The 24,730-nt window shown below is 45.0% G+C and overlaps 1 long non-coding RNA gene across 1 annotated transcript in view; it reads left to right on the top strand.

Moving 5' to 3' along the window:
* LOC141088286 (uncharacterized) overlaps positions 1-23,362 on the top strand; it is a 79,634-nt gene extending 56,272 nt beyond the window's left edge. Inside the window, exons 2-3 of the long non-coding RNA XR_012231894.1 lie at positions 16,550-16,768; positions 21,885-23,362. This is a non-coding gene — a long non-coding RNA (uncharacterized lncRNA). The remainder of the gene's footprint in view (positions 1-16,549; positions 16,769-21,884) is intronic.
* The last annotated feature ends 1,368 nt before the right edge of the window (positions 23,363-24,730 follow it).

The following is a 24,730-nucleotide window of genomic DNA, read 5'->3' as shown; positions in this document are numbered from 1 at the left end:
GCACATGATGAGTGTGTTAATAAGAAACGCCCACCTCCTATACCAAGCAATAGTGTGTAAACGCCGGCGTATCCCGCGGCAAAGGCCGCCCTATTTCCGGTTGCGTCATACTGCCCAAAAGCAAAATGGCCGCCGCACTTCCGGTCATGCGCACTCATCGGTGCCAGCAAGAAAAATGGCCGCCACACTTCCGGTCATGCGCACTCATGTTTAAATAGTGCCAGCAGGGCGGAAGTAAAGCATGCGACAAAGGTCGCAATACTGCTAGAAGGCAATATCGTCATGCGCGCTTTAATCAGTCCGTGAGCCGATATTAAACAAGCGAATAGACAAATCATGCATCTCTAAAAGGCCTCAACCACCAAAATGATTGCGAAAAATAGTACCCAACAACCTAAATCATGGGATGAATATTGTCCCAATCAGAAGGCCTCAAGAGAGCATTGCCAGAATCAAAATAAAACAAAAGTGGAAAATGACAAAAATTCAAACTCAGAATATAAAGGTAGCAAACACATATATAAAAAGGGGGTATTTTACAGTATATACAAAGAAAATAATAAAAAACACACATATCAAACCCTAGATATAGCAGCCAAAATTGAGTTGGTCATTAAGCCCTCTTGGGGTCACGGTGTTCAAACAAAAGATCCACTTAGTCTCTATTTGTAGAATGATGCGATCCCAATTACCACCCATTGGCGGCCATTTTTCTTGCTGGCACCGATGAGTGCGCATGACCGGAAGTGCGGCGGCCATTTTGCTTTTGGGCAGTATGACGCAACCGGAAATAGGGCGGCCTTTGCCGCGGGATACGCCGGCGTTTACACACTATTGCTTGGTATAGGAGGTGGGCGTTTCTTATTAACACACTCATCATGTGCCTGCGTCCCACAAGGGGTAATGGTGGACGGCGTGCGTTCCAAGTCATCTTAGGTGGATGTGTTCTATTTGATTGGCAGTTTATTTAAGTGCCCTCCTCATCAGTCTGCCTCACTCCATTGTCATCTTAGGAGGCAGCCTGTATACTCTGTGATGATGCCCAATTTGTGCTAATAGGTCCCCTGAAGAGTCATTAAGTGACGAAACGCGTCGGGATGCACAGGGACTTTGTAGGGCTATGTTTTATAGGGATTAGATGTGGACTGCCCTTGTTAGGGCGGGAGTCATGGGTGTCAGTATTTGTAGCTCAAACAGGGCTTGTATAGGGTGAACCCCCTTTTCTTCCTGACCTGATATGACTCTGATGGGACATCTGATCCTGGACATCCTCCATCTTCATGTGGTGAGATCTTTCCTTTTCACATTATGTTGATGGCCTTATTATTATGATGTCTTTGTTATATACATGAATAGGCATATTCCTTGATAACCTTTACAGGGTAGAGGTCTCTTTAGTTCCTCTGATAAGGAAACTGTTCATTTTTTACTTGGCCTTTTTTTGCACTGGTTTAGTCCAAGTACCTTTTTGGTCCAATCTCTCAAAATTTTGGACTTGGAATAGCCACATGTATATATTGGTAGTAATCTGTTACAGAGACTTATACAGTTACCTCCATTATGATTTGTGGCATTTGATCTAGTGATTTACATGCACTACTATCGTTGGTAGCTTTTACATTATTATTAAAAGTTATGTTTTATGTTATTTCTCTATTGGTGATTTGCTACTCTGTATCGTGAGAATTTGTGGGTATTTAATCCACTTTTGTGCTGTATTTCTTTCATTCTCTACTCAACCCAAGAGTACAGGCCCCAACCACGGAGCTCCGAGCTGACGATCTGGCCAATTACTTCAAAGAAAACATTGACCAGATCCGACAGGAAATTATCTCCCAATCACCTCATACCATGCACTGTCCTCCCTCCCCATTGCATCTAGTTCACTGTCTGATTTTGAACCAGTCACAGAAGAAGAAGTAAGCAGGCTCCTTGCATCTTCTCGCCTAACCACTTGCACCAGTGACTCATTTCCGTCACATCTCCTCCAGTCCCTTTCCCCTGCTGTCACCCCTCACCTAACTAAAATATTTAACCTCTCTCTCTCTTCTGGTATCTTTCCCTCCTCATTTAAGCATGCCATCATACATCCACTACTTAAAAAACCATCCCTTGACCAAAACTGTGCCGCTAACTTTAGACCTGTCTCTAATCTTCCCTTCATCTCTAAACTCCTGGAACGCCTGGTCCACTCCCGTCTTATCCACTATCTCTTTGATAACTCTCTTCTCGACCCTCTGCAATCCGGTTTCTGCTCTTTACACTCTACTGAAACTGCCCTCACTAAAGTCTCTAATGATCTACTAACAGCTAAATCAAATGGTCATTACTCCATGCTAATTCTCTTGGATCTCTCTGCAGCATTCAACACTGTGGATCATTAGCTCCTCCTCACTATGCTGTGTTCCATTGACCTCAAGGACACCGTTCTCTCCTGGTTCTCCTCCTATCTCTCTGACCGTTCCTTTACTGTATCTCTGGCGCCCCTGAGGCTTCAGTCGCCACAGAGGTACTGCACCTTCTCCTAAGGTGTGGTACCCCACTATCCAGGTAGGCTGGGAACTCCCTTTCGCATTCCAACACCTGCACCCCACACACAGGATAGTTCAGCAGGGACCCATCCATGCTTTATGCTGGAAAGGTAATAGGGTGCCTTTTGTGGTCCCTGGCTTCGTAACACGGGAGGTGCTGGGGAGGCGAGTGGAGTTAGCTATAAAAGAGAGGGAAGGTGTAGGATTTGGGGTCAGTCAGAAGTCAGTCTGACAGAGGGTCAGAGAGAAAGGAAGTCACTCAGACAGGAGTGAGGATCCCTGGAAGAGGGATGGAGGAAGGAGTGCTGCAGCTGCCTCAGTGACCTGAGCCGGCTGGCATGGGAAAGGAACAGAAAGAAGGAGCTGTAGACTGGAGACTACAGATTCCATAAGAGAGATAGAACAGATCGGAATGAAGGAGAATAGAAGGACGGTGGGAAGCAGGTTGAGAGAGAGAACGCTTCCAGTCCAGAGCGCAAAGGCCGGTGCCCGTTCTCCGAGGTTGATTGGATCTTTGTCTGGCAACAGACACCGGACGAGTAGTGAGCCACTAACGCCTTACTCCCATCATAGACTTGGGACACAACAGCAACTGAATAGAGAGGCGGGATGCAGAGAGGAGTCCCCGAAGCAGGCTACAGCTGTCTGTCATACTAGTAGAGACTAGGAACACCTAGAGAGAGGCATTCCAGGGTAACTAAGTACTGGAGTGCTTCGCACCTAAAGGCTCATTGGAGGAGCCATTCAGTAAGGTACATATTGGCGGAGTGTGGAGGGGAGAATCCTATCCTGCCTGGAGGTTGGCTGGGGCCCTGACCCGAAGAACACAGTGCGGAGGCAGGCAGTTGTGTGAACTGCAAACAGTGAGTAAAGCTTTGGAACTGCATACTCTGTTGTCCTCCAGTTATTCCAGCACCGCTACACCTGGGTACCAGCATCTATACCATTCTGCGCCTCTCCTCATCCATTGCACCTACACTGCCCTGGGACTACAGCTCCACCTGTGGGGAGCTACACCATCTTTGCTGCACCACACCATCAGTCCCAGTGGATCTGCATGCAGCGTTGGCTCAACATCTTACTTGCCAAACACCACAGGTGGCATCATGAACTGTTATGAGTTCATGTTTCCCTTCACCATTGAGGTCTGATGAACTCCCTCCTCTGGTGAAGGAAGGTAGTGAGGCTGATTACCAAACACCTGGGCAGCTAGATGATGACTGGGTGGCTGGAATTGAGGACTGCATATAAGGCTGCCGACGCCCTTCTTCCTGGCTGGTGATTTTCCTGCTGGATTCTTGGAGACCAGTCTGATTCCTGCATCTCAAAGCTAAGTTTTTCTGCTCTTCTTTGTACTCTTCAGTTTTGTTTTGCATTTTTTTTTGGGAGTTCTGCCATCCCCGGCCGGGGGTGAGCTGAACTCCATTTTTGTCTCTGATCTGTTGATATTTTGCTCTGTCTTCAGAATATACCTGAGTGCTGATATAGTCTTTTGAAGCCTAGCGACTTCAGGGCCTGTTTTTCCTATCAGTCGGTTGGCTCATTTTGATAAGGTTTTTACGGATGGCAGACAGCAGCTTTCCTATCCTGTCCTATGTAGTTAGCTTGGGCCCCATCATTTGCTCAACCTATCTTTCTATCTGTGTTAGTGTTTTCATCTTGCTTCACCGTCATTATATGTTGGGGGCTGCCTATTGCTTTGGGGTCTGCTCTGGGGCAGTTTAGTTTTTCCCCTTTCTGTCTTTAGGCTATATAGTTCTCCGGCTGTGATCGAGGGGTCTAGGGCACCATAGGAACCCCCCACGGCTACTGCTAGTTGTTGTGGATAGGTTCAGGGGTCTGCAATCCAATAGCTGCCAACCTCTCTGGTTTTTCTGGACTTAGCTGGTATTTTGTTTTTTCGTCCTTTGGTGACTCATCATAACAATGAACTATCCAAATAAACTATTCCACCTTTAACATCACCGCCATTAATATTGGGCGTCCAGGGCCACGGACCGGGTCACCGCTGCTGTGACATACATTCCCCCTTGGCACCGGCCCGGTACCGAGTACCCCGCTGCCCTGGGTGTGAGGGGTGACCCATATCTTTTGCCGGTGCCTCCTCCTCTCACCTTCCCCTTACTGTTGGGGTTCCTCAAGGATCAGTCCTAGGCCCCCTCCTCTTCTCTTTGTACACTGCCCCTATTGGTCAAACAATCATTAGATTTGGTTTCCAGTACCATCTCTATGCTGACGACACCTAATTATATGCTTCTTCTCCTGACATCACGCCAGCCTTTCTAGGAAACGCCGGCGATTGTCTAAATGCTGTGTCTAACATCATGTCCTCACTATATCTGAAACTGAACCTGTCAAAGACTGAACTCCTTGTGTTTCCTCCCGCTACTAATGTACCTATACCCGACATTGCCATTTCCGTGTGTGGTTCCACTATTACTCCCCAGCAACATGTCTGCTGTCTTGGGGTCATCCTTGACTCCGAGCTTTCCTTTGCCCCCCACATTCGATCACTGGCTCGCTCTTGTCATCTGCACCTCAAAAACATTTCTAGAATTCGACCTTTTCTTACTTTTGACTCAGCAAAAACTCTTACTGTTTCTCTTATTCATTCTCGTCTCGACTATTGTAACTCTCTTCTAATCGGTCTCTCCCTCTTACCAAACTCACCCTTCTCCAATCTGTCTTGAATGCTGCAGCCAGGATCATATTCCTCACCAATCGTTACACCGATGCCTCTACCTTGTGCCAGTCATTACACTGGCTACCCATCCACTCCAGAATTCATGATAAACTTATTACCCTCACCCACAAAGCCCTCCATGGCTCAACACCACCCTACATCTCCTCCCTTGTTTCAGTATACCACCCTACCCGCGCCCTCCGTTCTGCTGATGACCTGAGGTTAGCATCTTCAATAATGAGAACCTCCCACTCCCGTCTCCAAGACTTTACATGTGCTGCGCCAATTCTTTGGAATGCACTTCCCAGGTCAATACGATTAGTCCCCAATCCCCACAATTTTAAGCGTTCCCTGAAAACGCATTTATTCAGACTGGCCTACCGCCTCAACACATTAACCTAATCTATCCCTGGGTGGCACAGTCAAAAGTTTTACCATAACCAGGTTCCCCGCATCATGTTCCCACATGCTTTATGCATCCATTAGCCCTCTGTGTCTGTACTGTTACACACTTAACATTATGGCTGGTCCAAACAATCAGGGCAATTGTTACCACAAACCTTTTGTGTCTACCTCTTTCCTCATAGACTGTAAGCTTGCGAGCAGGGCCCTCATTCCTCTTGGTATTTGTTATAATCTATGTGATTATTGTTATGCTGTAATGTCTATTGTCTGTACAAATCCCCTCCGAAATGTAAAGTGCTGCGGAATATGTCAGCGCTATAGAAATAAAATGTATTATTATTATTATTACAGGGGTAGCACTGCTGCAGCAAGGCATGTCCTCTGAAAGCCGGAGGAGAGTCTGCTCCAGTAAGGGGGGGAAATAGGAGAGCAGGGCAGGCCAGACAGGTGCTGGTAGTGGGGGACTCAATTATTAGGGAAACAGGGCAATCTGTCACAAAGACAGGGATCGTCGAACGGTGTGCTGCCTACCTGGTGCTCGAGTCCGACACATCGCTGATCGGGTTCACAGATTACTGGGAGGGGCTGGTGAGGACCCAGCGGTCATGGTGCACATTGGCACAAATTACAAAGATAGAGGTAGGTGGAAGGTCCTTAAAGATGATTTCAGGGAATTAGGCTGCAAGCTGAAAGCAAGGACCTCCAAGGTGGTATTTTCTGAAATACTGCCTGTGCCACGCCAGACAGGCAACAGGAGATTAAGAAGGTTAATAAGTGGCTCAAGAATTGGTGTAAGAAGGAGCGGTTTGGGTTCCTATAGAACTGGGCCAACTTCTCAGTTGGCTACAGGTTCTATGCTAGGGACAGGCTGCACCTCAATGAGGAGGGTGCAGCTGTGCTGGGGGAGAAAATGGCTAGAAGGTTTGAGGAGTGTTTCAGCTAGGGACTTGGGGGGGGGGGGGGGGAGGGTATTCATTTTATAGGAGGGGAAGACAGTGCAGATAGAGACCTGGGCACAAATAATGAAATTGGGGATGGGGTGGCATGAGGGGTGGGGCTGGAATAGTTAATAATTTAAGAAAGAATAGATGTACAAAGAGATACATAAAGGTCATGCATACTTGTTAGGCATCAGATTTCTGCGTTTACTCTGCAGGGATCCAGACCCTCACATTCTGCAGTCTCCTGCTGTTTATCTACTGCAGAGGAGATTGTAGAAGAGAATGCCTTGCAGCAAATCTCTCCTGAGGCTAAATCCTTCTGCCCTCCTACTGAGCATGCTCATGGGACGATCTCCCATTGGAGATCGGGAGTCATGTGCTCTGGTCCTGCTCCAGATCTCATTGGTCCATCTCAGAGATCTGAAGGCTTGTAGAAGGTCCCGGCTGCTATAAAAAGCGGGCATGGCTGTTCCGCCATGCGCTAGTATAGACTTACTTGCTGCTGTGTGTATGAGGACGGATGTATGATTCTGGTGAATGACTCATTATAAAACCCCTTCGCTCTGATATTACGTATGTGGTTAGGGACTGAGTTAGAATCAGCACCAGCGCTCCTCTACTGCAACATTCACAGCTGCTAGCGTCCGACATTGCGCTTGCGTCATAGCTTTGTCGTTTAGCGGCAGTGTCCATGCCGCGGCTGCCCTCCTTAGCGTCTGCAGCGGCGACGCTGCACACACGGTAGGTCTAGACGGACGTAGTGCTGCCGTCTTGGGCTACTCCTGTGACCTGATACCGTGTGTGTATTTATACTGAGTACTGTGACCTCAACAGGCTCAGTCTTTGTATTTGTGTTTATTTGGCATCTCTGTGACTTAACAGAGATTGCTCTGCGCACCTGGGTGACGTTTAACCCCGTGCGCATTACCGCCATATTGCTCCTGCCACTACTTAGCAGCGGTTATATCACCTACTGCACGGTGGACCCCGAGCGGCGAACGTACTTTATTATTATTTTTATTTAGTGCGTTCCGCCGTTCCTAACAATGCTAATGCCAGAAGCCTCACCAACAAAATGCAGGAATTAGAATTAACTCTGGTGAAACATAATTATGGCATGGTGGGGATATCTGAGACACGGCTGGATGAGAGCCATGACTGGGCTGTTAATTTACAAGACTATAGTCTGTTCAGAAATGACCATACAAAAAAGCGAGGGGGTGTGTGTGTTTATATGTAAAATCATCCTTAAAACCCATCCTGCCATATGACGTACTATGACGTACTATCCCGTCCATGTGACCTGGGACTTAATTCCCATGAACGCAGTGGCGTAACTACAAAGTTATGGGCTCCGATGCGAACTTTCAAATAGGGTCCTCCCCACCCCGGGCTTCCACTAGGAATTTTGGGGCCCCATACTGGCAAAATTTTTGGGGCCCCCTTGAGACCAGCCCAGGCTCCATCCCTCGAACTGTCCACAGCCCCACTGCTCCCATAACTCCACCACCACATAGAGAATTAAAGGAGCGGAGGGCAGGTGTCTGACTTACTACACCATAGAATATAATGCCGCCCCCATATTATATAACACAGCCTCCCACATAGAATATAATGTATCCCCCATGGTATATAACACAGCCGCATAGTATATAGCACAGCACCACATGGTATACAGCACAGTCCCGCATAGTATACAGCCCCCATGGTATACAGCTTCACATGGTATACAGCACAGCCCTGCATAGTATACAGCACAGCCCCACAAGGTATACAGCAGAGCCCTGCATGGTATACAGCCCCCCCATGGTATACAGCACAGCACTCCCCCCAAGGTATACAGCACCACATGGTATATAGCCCCCCATGGTATACAGCACAGCACTCCCCCCAAGGTATACAGCCCCCCATGGTATACAGCCCCCCATGGTATACAGCACTGCATGGTATACAGCACTGCAGCCCCCCCATGGTATACAGAACCCCCATGTATACAGCCTCCCATAGTATACGGCACAGCACCCCCCATGGTATACAGCTCCCCCCATGGTATACAGCACAGTACCCCCCCATGGTATACAGCCCCCATGGTATACAGCACAGCATCCCCCCATTGTATACAGCACAGAACACCCCCATTGTTATACAGCCCTCCATGGTATACAGCACAGCACACCCCCATGGTATACAGCACATCACCCCCCATTAATGCCCTGACTGGGGACCCGGGCCCCTAATCGCTCAGGGGCCTGGTCACAGGGGTCACAGTACCGGATTGGCGTGATCGCTGATCACATCGATCGTGCCACTCGCAGGGCACAGAAGCGGTTACCTCGATATTGCAGGAGCTGATTGGTGCGATCGATGTCATCGTCAATCATGCCAATCACAGGGCACAGCTGCGGTAATGCTGACCGCTCTGTGACCTGCTGGTGACCTGGCAGTGACCTGCCTAGAAATCAGAGCTGTGAGCTCCGATCCTAGGCAGTTGCCATGGTCACCAGGCAGAGCAGTGATTGGTGGGATCGATGTGATCATTTGATCCCACCAATGACAGGTTACAGCAGCGGTGTGACCGCTCTGTGAACTGTCTGTCACCTGCCAGTGACCTGTCTGACTGCTCTGCAGGGGTCTTCACTCTAGCTGAAGGTTCCTGCAGAGCGGTCACACAGCCAGAGCTCCTCATGTGCTGGGTATTGTGGTGCCACAGCAACCTGTAGCACCACAATCCCTGCTGAAGAAAGAAAGAAAGAAAGAAAGAAAGAAAGAAAGAGAAAAAAGAGACCCTACAACTGTTACCTGATCCCTGCCCAATCTATCTTCATACCCCCCAATCCCCTCATCCCCCCTTCCCCCTACTGCCTCTCTTTACCCCCCTCCACCCCCCTTTGCGCCACCTTTGTGCATACATTTAGCAGCCGCCGAGCGTTAATTGGTGACGCAGTTCACCGATCAACACTCATGCTCGCTTTTTTTTTACTCTGCCCCCTTTGTGCCAACTCTGTACACACATCCTGCAGCTGCCAAAGTATGATAAGTGACGCAGTTCACTTATCAGAGCTTGTGCCTGCCGATTTCCTTTTTTTTCACCCCCCCTTGCACCACACCCGTGCACACACCCAGCATCCGCCAAACTTTGATAAATGACGCAGTTCACTTTTCAGAGCTAGGGCCTGCTGTTTTAGACTTTTCTTTTCACAGGTATTTTTTCTCCCTATTTGCTTTTTATCTTTTATCCTTTTCTTTCGGGAATAGTTTGCACCAATCACTAGCCCCCCACACATACACATAGTTATCAATAAAGTACACCCAAGCACCATATTCACACAAAAAATGTCCCACTCGTCACGTTCGTCCCAACAGCGCTATTCAGTGGAGGAGGTATATTCTTTCCTTGCCTCTGACACTGATAGCGAGGGAGAGGATCCCACATTTTTATACTTTTCTGATTCTTCATCGTCATCCTCTCCCTCCTGCGGAATTTCCACGCAGACTCCCCAGGACAGAAGATGAGGCACCATCCACCATTGCAGAACCTGAACCAGCACACCCTATTGCGGACCCTGTGTGGACCTCACCCCCCGAAAATTACGAGCCACTGATTCCTGATTGTGTGGCAGAATCCGGAATCAAGTTTGAGACCACCGGCCTCACAGAAATGGACTTTTTCAAAGTCTTTTTCTCTGAGAATTTTATTAACCTCATGGTGGAGCGAACTAATTTGCATGCTCATCAATTTTTGGCGTAAAACTCCGGTTCATCATATTCTGACTGGTCTCCTATAGACACAGTTGAAATGGTGCAGTTTTGGGGCCTGGTCCTCCACATGGGGATCCTGAAGAAGCCAGAACTTTGGCAATATTGGAGTGTTGATATTTTATATAACACTCCAGTGTTCCGGAGGGTCATGGCCCGGACGCGTTTTGAGGCCATTGACAAATTCCTGCATTATACCGATAATGCACAGTGTCCCGCATGAGATGACCCCAATTTTTGCTGTCTGTTCAAAGTTGGACCTGTCATGGAACACTTCAACAAAAAGTTTGCTGAAATGTACATGCCCCAAAGGGACATCTGCGTGGATAAGTCCTTAATTCATTTTAAGGGAAGGCTGGATTCCTTCAGTACCTGCCCAGTAAGAGGGCCATGTACGGAATCAAACTCTACAAACTGAGAGTACCTCAGGGTACACCCACAGGTTTAGAGTGTACAAAGGAAAGGACACCAGGATTGAACCCCCTGAGTGTCCTCCTGTCCTGGCAGTGAGTGGGGAAATTGTGTGGGATTTGGTGCACCCACTGCTGGATAAAGGTTATCACTAGTGATGAGCGAATGTGCTCGCCGCTACTCGGTACTTGCCCGAGTATCACTGTGCTCGGTGTACTCGGCGAGCAACGAGAATTTCCGGGATTACTCGGCGGGAACTCGGGTCTCCACCCAGCATTTTTGGCGGACTTTAGAGACCCAATCACGCTGCAGGGATTGTCTGCCAGGCTATAAAAACGCCACAGCCATCTTTGTTGTGGTCGTGCAGTGATTGGCTAGCCTCACAGCATCATCAGGGGTATAAGAGACCAGACGCCGCCCTGTTCGGCACATTCAGCTCCTGATTGAGAGAGTGTAGGGAGAGTGGCTGCTTTGATCGGGTCAGAATTGGGGATTTCTTATTTAGTGTGGGGTCTACCATCCTAAATACTCACATCCAGCTAAACCAACAGTCCTTCTAAGGACTAAATCCTGAGTATATAGGTTCCAGTGTTAGGCAGGCAGGGTAGTGTATGTCACTGTATACACATCAGTGCAAGGCCTGCAGGCACTGTATGTGTATATATAGATCATTGCATATATCATATCTCTGCATGCTGAAAGTTTGGCCAGTTTAAGGCTTTTTTCTCTTTTTTGCCTGGCTGTCAGTTTTGGTTAAATAAAGCAGTATTTATGCAAAAAAAACATACAGGCCACACATTTTTTGCTGTGGTATCTCCGTGCAGTTCATATCTGTGTGTGCTCAAAGTTTGGCCAGTTTACGTCTGTTTCCTTTTTTTGGCCTGGCTGTCAGTCGTTATATCCAGCAGTCTTTTGTATCCAAAAAAATTTAAAAAAATGTGTACAGTCTGTTATCTCAGGCTGACGCCTGGTTTTTCTGTGGTGTAAAAATCTTTGCTTCGCAGGCATACGTTGCATAGTTTTGTCTGCTTGCCTTGTTCTACTCATTATTTGGTGTTTTCTAAAAATAACACAAAACTCCCCAAAAAATTAATAGTCTGTTATCTCAGGCTGAGGCCTGGTGTATCTGTGGTGGAAAATTCTTCGGTTTGCAGGCATACTTATCACATCTAATTTTTCTTCAAAGAAATCCATTTGTATTGAGCTTTTCAAATATTTCAGTAGTCCATTTAAAATGGGCAAGGCAAGGGACAGGGAAGTGGACGTGATGCTGATGGTGAATGCAGAGGACGAGGCCTTGGCCAAGCTGAAAGTGGGCCACAGCAAAGACCCACATCTTCATGCTCGACTTTCCTGTCCCAGTCTCTAGGGGACAGCACCACACCACTACTGAATCCAGAGCAGTGTGAAACGGTTGTTGGTTGGATAGCAGATAATGCTTCCAGTCACTTAGCCACCACCACCATGTCTTCCACACGGTCAAGTCTGAGTAGCCGTGAGTGTGGACCGGATATTGCTCACCCTGATCCTCCTTCCTCCCACCATGCCGAGTGCCCTGAGACAACTGATGCCACACTCGGACACTCCAAATAGCTGTTCAGTTATCCATTTGTAGATTCGTTCCTCTCGCCCGCTCCACTTGAAGCGGGGCAAGATGATACTCCATGTAGCGATGCACAAATCTTTGCACAGCCACAGTCACCTGAGGTGGACGGTGATGAGACACAATTGCCGGAAAGTCTGGAGGAGGAGCAGAGTGCGGATGTGGAAGACGAGGTGGTGGATGACATAGTGACTGACCCAACCTGGCAGGAGGACATGCAGAGCGAGGACAGTAGCACGCATGGGGAAGGAGACATATCACCCCAACAGGCAGGAAGAAGCAGTGTATACCCTTCTGGGAGCAGTCCTATCTAATGTATTTAAACCTGATCATGTGAACAATACCTATATGAGCAGGATTCAGAATGGCGCTGCCCGGTATGGGCAAGCTGGACAAAATGGCTCTTTATGTGCATGTACCACAAGAGAGAGGCGGGAATTATTATTATTATTATTATTTATTGTTATAGCGCCATTTATTCCATGGCGCTTTACATGTGAGGAGGGGTATACATAAAAACAAGTACAATAATCTTAAACAATACAAGTCATAACTGGTACAGGAGGAGAGAGGACCCTGCCCGCGAGGGCTCACAATCTTCAAGGGATGGGTGATAATACAGTAGGCGAGGGTAGAGCTGGTCGTGCAGCGGTTTGGTCGATCGGTGGTTACTGCAGGTTATAGGCTTGTCGGAAGAGGTGGGTCTTCAGGCTCTTTTTGAAGGAATCTCCCAAAGCTTGCATGAGCAAGAAATTAATAAATATAAAACACATGGGACATGCACAAAAATGAACAGGTCAGTAAGACAATGTTCACACCACCCAAACACCGAGACACAGAAAAAACACAGTATGACAAACGTGCATGAATACTCTGTTGTAAAACATATGTAACATTAAGCAGCAAGTGCTAGTAAAAGATTATAAATACAGGGTATTTAGTTGATACGTTTTTTGCAAAAAATGTATACGAAAACACTCCACCACATCACGGTATACCCTTCTCGGAGCAGTCCTATCTAATGTATTTAAACCTGATCATATGAACAATACCTACATGAGCAGGATTCAGAAAGGCGCTGCCTGGTATGGGCAGGCTGGGCAAAATGGCTCTTTATGTGCATGTACCACGAGAGAGGCGGGAATCTCCCAAAGCTTGCATGAGCAAAAAATTAATAAATTTGGCAGCAAAGCACCTGAATTTGTGGCCTGAACCCCAGGCTCCAGGAACACTGTCTGCAGGTGACAACACAGCTTCTTCCACTGTTTTGCGTCCAAGCCAATCCCCAGTTCACCATGCCTGTGAAGATGCCTCGGGCACTGTAGCTGTTGCCCACAGTCAACCAGCACCATCATCAAGCCTGTCCACAGCCTTGTCCCAGCTCAGCCTTCAGTTATCTATACCCCAGTCATTGGAATGCAAGCGGAAATACGCAGCCAATGCCTCACAGGCCACAGTACTTAATTCGCACATTTCTCGTCTGCTTGAGCTCAAAATGTTGCCTTTTAGGCTTGTTAAGACTGAAGCTTTCCGCAACCTGATGGCGGCGGCAGACCCAAGGTACTCGGTCCCCAGTCGCCACTATTTCTCCCATTGTGCAGTACAGGCATTACACCAGCATGTGTCCCACAACATTACCTGTGCCCTCAACAATGCTGTTACTGGGAAAGTCCACCTAACCATGGACACGTGGACAAGTGCCTGTGTGCAGGGACGGTACATCTCACTGACAACACACTGGGTTAATATAGTGGAAACTTGGACCCTGTCGGACCTTGGGATCGAAGACATCCTCCCCACGCCGAGGATTGCGGGCCCTACGTCTATCAGGGTTGCCCCTACAGTCTACAGCTCCTGCACCTCCTACTCCTCCTCTTATTCAGCCTCTATCTCTGAAATGAACACATCAGTTAGAAGCTGGAAGCACTGCAGCACTGCCTTAGCCAAGCGGCAATAGACTGTGCTGAAGCTAATTTGCATAGGTGACATACCGCACAATGCAGAAGAGTTGTGGACAGTGCTGAAAGAGCAGTCAGATATTTGGCTGACACCACTGAACCTACAGCCAGGCATGGTAGTATGTGACAATGGCCGGAACCTGGTGGCAGCTCTGAGGCAAGGTGAGCTCACACAGGTACCTTGCCTGGCTCATGTGCTTAACCACGTGGTTCATCGTTTTCTCAAAAGCTACCCAGAGCTGCCAGATCTGCTAGTGAAAGGACACCATCTGTCTGCCCATTTTAGAAAGTCAGCTACAGCTTCAGCCGCACTTGCCAGGCTTCAGCAAAGTTTGCATCTTCTGGCTCACTGACTGCTGTGTGATGTCCCCACGCATTGGAACTCTACACTGCATATGTTGGAAAGGAATTGTGAGCAGAAGAGCGCAGTTGTTGACTACCAGCATCAACACGGCCATCGATATTCCGTACCGACTCCACACACAAGACCTCAGGAGTGGACATGGATGTCAGACATATGTACCATCCTCCAGAACTTTGAGTACTGCACCAAGATGGTGAGCGGCGATGATGCCATCATTAGCGTCCCGCTTCTCAGCAATCTGAAAACCTCTCTGCTCACAATTAAAGATGATGCATTGCCGGCAGAGAACGAGGACATGGAGCAAGGAACCATACAGTGTGATTACACTCAGCCCAGCCTCATGTCATCACAACGTGGATTGGTAGACAATGAGGAGGAGGAGGTGGAAGAACAGGAGCTACTTTCATGTGCTATAGACGGTATTACAAGCACAGTTGTCATACCGTCTGTTCAGCGGGCAAGGCCTGAGGACAGGGAGGAGGTGGATGAGGAGGACAGCATGGTCAGTTGACCTGTTGGTGAGGACATGGAAGTCTTGCCTGTTGGTAGTCTAGCATGCATGGCTGACTTTATCTGACATCTTTTTGCCCGTAGATTGCTTCTCAAAAAACTTCATCATAATACTGATGTTGATGTGAATGATGATTTTAATACGGAGGAGGAAATTGAGGCACTTGACACCTTGAATGAATTGCTTTCAGAACAAGTTCCTAAGAAAAGTAAGTTTCCTAGTGCTTTGGTTCCTAGGTCAAAGAAATTTCCTCCTTTGACCCTTAGTGCAAATATTGATTTATTTGTTAAGCTAGTTAGTTCTGACCTAAAAAAGGTTTCAACAGGGATTTCGGAATACAACTGTACCATGGCACAGGCAAAAGCAATTAAAGAACTTTCTAATAGAACTGATGTGGTCATTAAACCATCTGACAAAGGTGGCAACATTGTCATTTGGCCATGTATTATGTATGAAAAGGAAGTGTATAAACTGTTACGGGATACCAAATGCTATAGGAAACTTACTTTTAATCCTCTTAATTCATTTTGTTCACAGTTGAAGACTGTTCTGTCACGTGCGGTTGAGTCTTCGATTATCACTCAAAAACAGATGGAGTACCTTACTTTGGAATGTCCAACTATTGCTACTTTTTATATTCTTCCTAAGGTACACAAAAATTTGATCTGTCCACCTGGCCGCCCTATTGTGGCAGGTAATAATAATTTCTGTGAACCCATTTGTAAATTAATAGACTATGTACTTTACCCTTTGGTAGAAATACTACCTTCCTATTTGAAGGACACCAATGATGTTTTGAAAAAGATGGATGGTCTACAATTAGAAGAGGATATGATCCTTGTGACGTGTGATATTGAATCCTTGTACACATCCATACGCCATGAAGATGGTTTGTTTGCTGTCAAACAGTTTCTGATGATGTCCGATGAAGAGGGTGAGTTTTGTAGTTTCATTGTGGATCTCCTCCAATTTGCACTCACACATAATTTTTTTATTTTTTCTGAACAGTTTTTCCTACAGCTCCAGGGCACTGCTATGGGGGCGGCTTTTGCGCCCTCGTATGCAAATTTGTTCCTGGGGCTGTGGGAGAGGAAAGTCTTTACAACTGATCCTTTACCTTTGGTGGATAGAGTGCAATATTGGGGGAGATACATTGATGACATTATATGTATTTGGCAGGGTTCCATAGATGAATTGGACACCTTTATGAACCATCTGAATAAGAATGATTTGAATCTACACGTCACATATAAAGCGGGAAGATCTAATATTGAATTTTTGGATATCATTTTTCAAGTTGATGATGCTGGTTTTGTTTCCTCTGACGTTTTTCGAAAGCCTACTTCTACAAATAGTCTTTTACATTTTACCTCATCACACCAACAGAGCCTAATACGTGGTATACCAGTGGGACAATTCCTTCGTATGCGACGTATCTGTTCTAAAGAAGAATCATTTGAGAAACAGAGTATGGATTTAAGTCGCAGATTCAAGGAAAGAGGATATCCCACTGCTTGCATCAAGAGTGGATATTGGCGTGCTAAGAATACAGAACGCCTTGAGACACTCCATAAACGTGGAACTGGAAAACAACCTTTAGATAGGGTACGTTACATTCAAACTTTTAATTGTAAATGGCGAGAGGTTAATAATATTCTGACTAAGCACTGGCAAGTTCTTCAATTAGATCCGATCCTTGCACAATATTTGTCTTCTGGGCCATCTATCACGTATAGGAGGTCTAGAAATTTTCGTGATACTTTGGTACATAGTCATTACAAGAAAAAGGTGGCTAATCCTATTGGAACACAGGGTCCTCAATGGAGCTGTCGTCCATGTGGATCATGCGTTGCATGCCCTAATATTGTAAGGTGTACAGATTTCTCCAATTCTGATGATAGTAGGAGTTTTAAGATTTTGCATCAGATTACCTGTACCACTACTGCCGTGATCTATTGTGCAAGTTGTCCATGTAATCTCAAATACGTGGGCTTGACATCTAGAGAATTCAGACGTAGAGTGAGGGAACATGTCCTTGATATCAGAGCAGCACAAGATATCTCTGATGTGGATTCTCTAAAAACTCTTCCGAGGCATTTTTAACTTTCATCAATGTGACGAATCTTTATTGAAAGTCAGAGGAATTGATCATGTTATTTTGAATACAAGAGGGGGTGATATTAACCCCTTCACCCCCAAGGGTGGTTTGCACGTTCATGACCGGGCCAATTTTTACAATTCTGACCACTGTACCTTTATGAGGTCATAACTCTGGAACGCTTCCATGGATCCTGGTGATTCTGACATTGTTTTCTCGTGACATATTGTACTTCATGTTAGTGGTAAAATTTTATTCAAATAACTTGCGTTTATTTGTGAGAAAAACGGAAATTTGGCGAAAATTTTGAAAATTTTGCAATTTTCCAACTTTGAATTTTTATGCCCTTAAATCACAGAGATACGGCACACAAAAAACTTGATAACTAACATTTCCCACATGTTTACTTTACATCAGCACAATTTTGGAACCAAAATTTTTTTTGTTAGGAAGTTATAAGGGTTAAAAGTTGACCAGCGATTTCTCATTTTTACAACACCATTTTATTTTTAGGACCACATCACAATTGAAGCCACTTTGAGGGGTCTATATGATAGAAAATACCCAAAAGTGACACCATTCTAAAAACTGCACCCCTTAAGGTGCTCAAAACCACATTCAACAAGTTTATTAACCCTTTAGGTGCGTCACAGGAATTTTTTTGAATATTTAAAAAAAAAAATGAACATCTAACTTTTTTTCATAAAAAAAATACTTCAGGTTCAATTTTTTTTATTTTACCAAGGGTAACAGGAGAAATTGAACTGCAAAAGTTATTGTGCAATTTGTCCTGAGTACGCAGATACCTGATATGTGGGGGGTAACGACTGTTTCGGCGCATGGCAGAGCTCAGAATGGAAGGAGCGCCGTTTGACTTTTTCAATGCAAAATTGGCTGGAATTCAGATTGGACGCCATGTCACGTTTGGAGAGTCCCTGATGTACCTAAACAGTGGAAACCCCCTACAAGTGACCCCATTTTGGAAACTAGACCCCCCAAGGAACTTATCTAGATATGTGGTGAGAACTTTGAACCCCCATGGGCTTCACAGAAGTTTATAACATAAAGCCATACAATTAAAAAATCATATTTTTTCTACAAAAATGATCTTTTCACCCTCAATTCTTATTTTTCCAAGGGTAACAGGACCCTAAAAGTTATTGTGCAATTTGTCCTGAGTACGCTGATACCCCACATGTGGGGGTAAACCACTATTTGGGTGCATGGCAGAGCTCGGAAGGGAAGCAGCGCCATTTGACGTTTTTAGCTGGAATTGAGATCGGACACCATGTCGCGTTTGGAAAACTCCTGATGTACCAAAACAGTGGAACCCCCCCACAAATGACACCATTTTGGAAACTAGACCCCCTAAGGAACTTATCTAGATGTGTGGTGAGCACTTTGACCCCCCCAGTGCTTCACAGAAGTTTGCAACACCCGGGCGTGAAAATAAAAAATTCGTATTTTTTCCACAAACATGATCTTTTAGTCACCATTTTTTTATTTTCCCAAGGGTAACAGGAGAAAATGGACCCCAAAAGTTGTTGTCCAATTTGTCCTGAGTATGCTGATACCCCATATGTCGGAGAAAACTACTGTATGGGCACACGTCGGGGCTCGGAAGGGAAGTAGTGACGTTTTGGAATGCAGACTTTGATGGAATGGTCTGCGGGTGTCATGTTGCCTTTGGAGAGCCCCTAATGTAACTAAACAGTGGAAACCCCCCACAAATGACACCATTTTGTAAACTAGACCCCCCAAGGAACTTATCTAGATGTGTGGTGAGCACTTTGAACCCCCAAGGGCTTCACAGAAGTTTATAATGCCAGGGCATGAAAATAAAAAAATCGTATTTTTTCCACAAACATGATCAATTAGTCCCCAATTTTTTTATTTTCCCAAGGGTAACAGGAGAAATTGAACCCCAAAAGTTGTTGTCCAATTTGTCCTGAGTACGCTGACACCCCATATGTGGGATAAAACTACTGTATGGACACACGTCAGGGCTCGGAAGGGAAGTAGTGACGTTTTGGAATGCAGACTTTGATGGAATGGTCTGCGGGTGTCATGTTGCCTTTGGAGAGCCCCTAATGTACCTAAACAGTGGAAACCCCCACAAGTGACCCCATTTTGGAAACGAGACCCCCTAAGGAACTTATCTAGATGTGTGGTGAGCACTTTAAACCCCCAAGGGCTTCACAGAAGTTTATAATGCCCGGGCATGAAAATAAAAAAATCGTATTTTTTCCAGAAACATGATCAATTAGTCCCCAATTTTTTCATTTTCCCAAGGGTAACAGGAGAAATTGGACCCCCAAAAGTTGTTGTCCAATTTGTCCTGAGTACGCTGACACCCCATATGTGGGAGAAAACTACTGTATGGACACACGTCTGGGATCGGAAGGGAAGCAGTGACGTTTTGGAATGCAGACTTTGATGGAATGGTCTGCGGGTGTCATGTGCGTTTGGAGAGCCCCTGATGTACCTAAACTATTGAAACTCCCCACAAGTGACCCCATTTTGGACACTAGACCCCCCACGGAACTTATCTAGATGTGTGGTGAGCACTTTGAACCCCCAAGTGCTTCACAGAAGTTTATAACACTCGGACGTGAAAATAAAAAAATCGTTTTTTTCCACAAAAATGATATTTTTGCCCCCAATTTTTTATTTTCCTAAGGGTAACAGGAGAAATTGGACCCCAAAAATTGTTTTGCAATTTGTCCTGAGTAGGCTGATACCCTACATGTGGGGGTAAAACACTGTTTGGGCGCATAGCAGAGCTTGGAAGGGAAGGAGCACCATTTGACTTTTTCAACTCAGAATTGGCTGGAATTGAGATCAGACGCCATGTTGCATTTGGAGAGCCCCTGATGTGCCCAAACAGTGGAAACCCCCAATTCTAACTCCAACCCTAGCCCTAACCCTAGCCCTAACCCTAGCCCTAACCCTAGCCCTAACCCTAACCCTAGCCCTAGCCCTAACCCTAACCCTACCCTAACCCTAGCCCTAACCCTAATGGAAAAATGGAAATAAATACATTTTTTTTATTTTATTATTTTTCCCTAACTAAGGGGGTGATAATGGGGGGTTTGATTTACTATTTATGGCGGTTTTTATGTTTGGCGGCTGTCGCACGCTAAAAGACGCTTTTTATTGTAAAAATAGTTTTTGCATCACCACATATTGAGAGCTATAATTTTTCCGTATTTTGACCCACCGAGTCATGTGAGGTCTTATTTTTTGCGGGACGAGTTGACGTTTTTATTAGTACCATTTTCGGGCACGTGAAATTTTTTGATCGCTTTTTATTCTGATTTTTGGGACGCAGAATGAACAAAAACCAGCGTTTCATGTATTTCTTTTGGGGGGGTGCGTTTACACCGTTCCGCGTGCGGTAAAATTGATAAAGCGGTTTTATTCTTCGGGTCAGTACGGTTACAGCGATACCTCATTTAGGTCGTTTTTTTATGTTTTTGTCGGTTTTATGCAATGAAAACTATTTTATATAAAAAATAATTATTTTTGCATTGCTTTATTCTGTGAGCTATAACTTTTTTATTTTTTTGCTGATGATGCTGTGTGGTGGCTCGTTTTTTGCGGGACAAGATGACGTTTTCAGCGGTACCATGGATATTTATATGCGTCTTTTTGATCGCGCGTTATTACACTTTTTGTTTGGCGGTATGATAATAAATCATTATTTTTTGCTTCGTTTTTTATTTTTATTTTTTAAGGGGTTCGCTAAAGGGGTTAACTAATGGGACAGTTTTATAGGGTGGGTCGTTACGGACGCGGCGATACCTAATATGTGTACTTTATTGGTTTTTTTTTTTATTATTTCCAAAAAATGGATTTATTGGGGGAATATTTTTTTTTTTTCTATTATATTTGGCGATTTTTTTTTTAAGTATTTTTACACTTTTTTTTATTTTTTTTTTTACTTTATTAAATAGTCCCAGGTGGGACATCACTGTCCTGTGACAGATCGCTGATCTGTCACATCACAGATCACTGTGACAGATCAGCGATCTGACACAGGCACTGCAGAAGGCTTCCTCATGCCTGCGCTTTGCAGGCACTGAGGAAGCCAGCTTCCTGCAGGCCCCCGAAGGCCCCCGTCGCCATCTTGGATTCGGGGGCCTGGAGGAAAGGAGTCCCCCGCAGCAGCGCTGCACATTGCGCTGCCGTGGGGGGCTCAGGGAAGCATGGAGGGAGCCCCCTCCCTGCCGATGCTTCCCTTTAACCCCCGGTACACCGCGATCGTGTTTGATCGCGGTGTGCAAGGGGTTAACGTGTCGGGGGCGGTCCGTGACCGCCCCTGACACATTGTGCCGGGTGTCAGCTGTGATAATCAGCTGACACCCGGCCGCGATCAGCGGCGCTCACCACGTGGGCGCCGCTGATCGCGCTGACGTACTATCCCGTCCATGGGCATAGGGGCCCAGGTCCCATGGACGGGATAGTACGTCGGATGGCAGAAAGGGGTTAAAAAATGTCTTGCACAGATAGAATCCAAATGGATTTTCAGACTTGATACTGTTGCCCCTAGGGGTCTCAATGAGCAACTATCTTTTAACGCTTTTTTATGATTTTAACTCTTTTTTCTTTTTTTGTTTTTAGTTTAGGTCCTGGCCTTGGAAACTTCTTTATCCATTGTATATTTATGCTGCATAGCACTTTATATATTGTATTGTAATGTATTTATTGGTTATTAATCTGTATGATATCTGAGTGTTTATACATACATATATATATGTTTGCACTTTCACTCGATCGCACGTGTGTTGCACTTCACTTCCCCCTCTTTTTCACTTTTTTTATATATACATATGTATATATGTGTGTATATTCATGATTTATATATATGTTTTGCATTTTTGTATACTCTTTTGATATTTATATTTATGTGTATTTATTTATTATTGGTATTCTCTTAAAGTGCTTGCAGTGTTCGAATTTGTTATTATTGATTTTATATGACATTTTCTACTTTTATTCTTTCTATGTTTATTGATGTCTTATGTATTAATGTTGAGGAGTCTATTGTTAATATATACATTTATATATACTTATTGCCATGTTATTAGAATGCTGCCGGGGTACTGCATTGTATATATACTATTGATGCGTGCAGAGCAGTGACGTACTATGTCCGAGTATAAAGGAGGAGGATTGTATGGCACGTCACTCTCTGCTAGGTGCCCGCCTATGATCGCGTCATCTCTTGTTTCGTGGTTATTGGTAGTGATTGGGGCTCCTTTTGATGATGGCGGCGATAGCGTGTGCTATAGACTGGAACGCCTGCGATCACGTGGACAATCTCCTTCACTTTGTTTACATTCAACATGTGTTCGTATATAGGGGAGGAGAATTGTATGACGCGTTACCCTCTGCTGAGTGCCCGCCTTCGACCGCATCATTTCCTGCTTTGTAGTTATTGGTAGTAATAGGCACTCCTTCCTGTTTTCTTTATGATGGCGGCGATAGCGTGCGCTCCAGACTGGAACAGTCTCCTCCACTTTGTTTACATCTATCATGTGCTTCCGGTTTTTGGGTCGGTAGCGGTGACGCACTATCTCCTTTGGAAGATATATAATCATTCTTTTTCACTTATTTTTTCACTTATTTATTTAATGGGTTATTTATTTTTATTATCTCTTTTTTCACTTGTGGTAATTTTTTAATTCTTACATTGGTTCTGGTTTATTGGTATTAAACCTAGGAACTATTGTTTCCATTGGCTGGGGTTACACATAAATACTTCCCCTAATTCTTTTGCACTACACTCCTTGAAAAAGCCACAGTGGGCGAAACGTACGTTGGAGGGAGCTTTGATACATTGAGCCACTTATTACAGGTATATTTGATTTGGGTTTATATTATTAATATGCACTTTTTACAGTAGTTGGTTTTTCAGCTTACATAATGCACTTTATTGGTATTACTACCCTTATCATTTTCTGTATGATTATGTATCTTTTGTGGTCACTGTGTTTAGTATATATGTATTTTTTGTGATTATACACTATGTATTTTATTATGTTGTTTTGGTTCTGTTTATACTTGTAATTATTCAATAAATTTATTTGAGTCTCATATTTCTGGACTCTTTTTGGTGTATTCATTTTTGAGTAGGTTAATGTATTTATCATGAATATCCATATACGTCTTATTATCTAGTGAATTTTGTTATTTTCACTTTGTTGTTGGCTTATGGCTGACTTTATGTTGCACTATTTTTCCCGTGACCCTCGCATTATAAAAATTTTCGGGGACACTCATTACTGGTTGGTGACACTTCTAAACCCACGCTACAAAGAAAACTTTCAATCTCTTCTTCCAGAGGCAGAGAGGTGTACAAAAATGTTGATGTAACAGAGGGCCCTTGTAGTGGAATTACTGAAAAAGTTCCCATGTGAGAACGCAGGCAGCAGACTTCAGAGTTTGGTGTACAGCCAAGGAGTCCAAGCGAGAGAGACAGAAGTACAATCCAGCTCAGGCAGGGGAACAGTGGCAAAGTTCTGGGACCGTTTTCTCAGACCCTCCCATCGTGCCGCCACCGAGGCAAGGGGTGGTGTCACAAGAAGTGCAGTGTTTCGGAAGATGGTGAGGGAGTACCTTGCAGATCGTAAAAACGTCCTCTGGGATTCCTCTGCCTTTTAATTATTGGGTATCCAAGCTGGACACATGGCATGAACTGGCTCTTTGCGCCTTTGAGGTCCTCGCTTGCCCTGCTGCTAGTATTCTGTCAGAGCGGGTTTTTAGAGCCGCTGGTGGAATTATAACACATAAGCGAATCCGCCTGTCAACTGACAATGCTGACAAGGCTGACTCTTATAAAAATGAACAAGGGCTGGATTGAGCAAGACTTCTGTATATCACCGAATGAAAACAGCGAAACATAACCTCAAATACATTGTCTTTTTTGTGGAGGTGTATTCTCATGCACCTCTTCACAACCACACATAGGTATCCGCTTCCTGATTTGGTCTGTTTGGTGTTATCCTCCACCTTATCCTCATCATCATCCACAACCAATAGAACACCAGAGTGAATGCATTCCGTGATGCAAAAGTCCCTCAATTTTTGGCAAGGGTGTTTTTATGATTCTCGTTATTAATTTGAAACCCAAACAAATGTTACTCCCACAGGAGGAACTGTCATAAAAATGAGATGTACGTATATTATTCCCATTTATTCTTATATTTTCCAATTTTACTATTTCTGGACCATCCTCTTAGGACCTAGTGTATATCTCTAACAGTCCCTCCTTCAGAAATGAAAGAAGATGTGTCTCCTTATGTGTCACACAACACATGGCCAGCTAGGGTTGTTAAATGTTACAATGACATTTTCCAGTGAATGCATTAGTATTGGTTGAAAAACGCTTCAAAAACGCTGCGTCTGAAGATAGCCCAAGTGGGGGGAGGAACAGTTTGGTCTGGGGTTAATTATTTTGCCTTATA

Source organism: Dendrobates tinctorius, unplaced genomic scaffold (assembly GCF_039654945.1).
Source record: "Dendrobates tinctorius isolate UK_male_01 unplaced genomic scaffold, ASM3965494v1 ptg000038l, whole genome shotgun sequence".
Taxonomy (NCBI): Eukaryota; Metazoa; Chordata; class Amphibia; order Anura; family Dendrobatidae; genus Dendrobates; species Dendrobates tinctorius.
The sequence above is the reverse complement of the archived record's forward strand: the minus strand, read 5'-3'. Positions and strand labels throughout refer to the sequence as shown.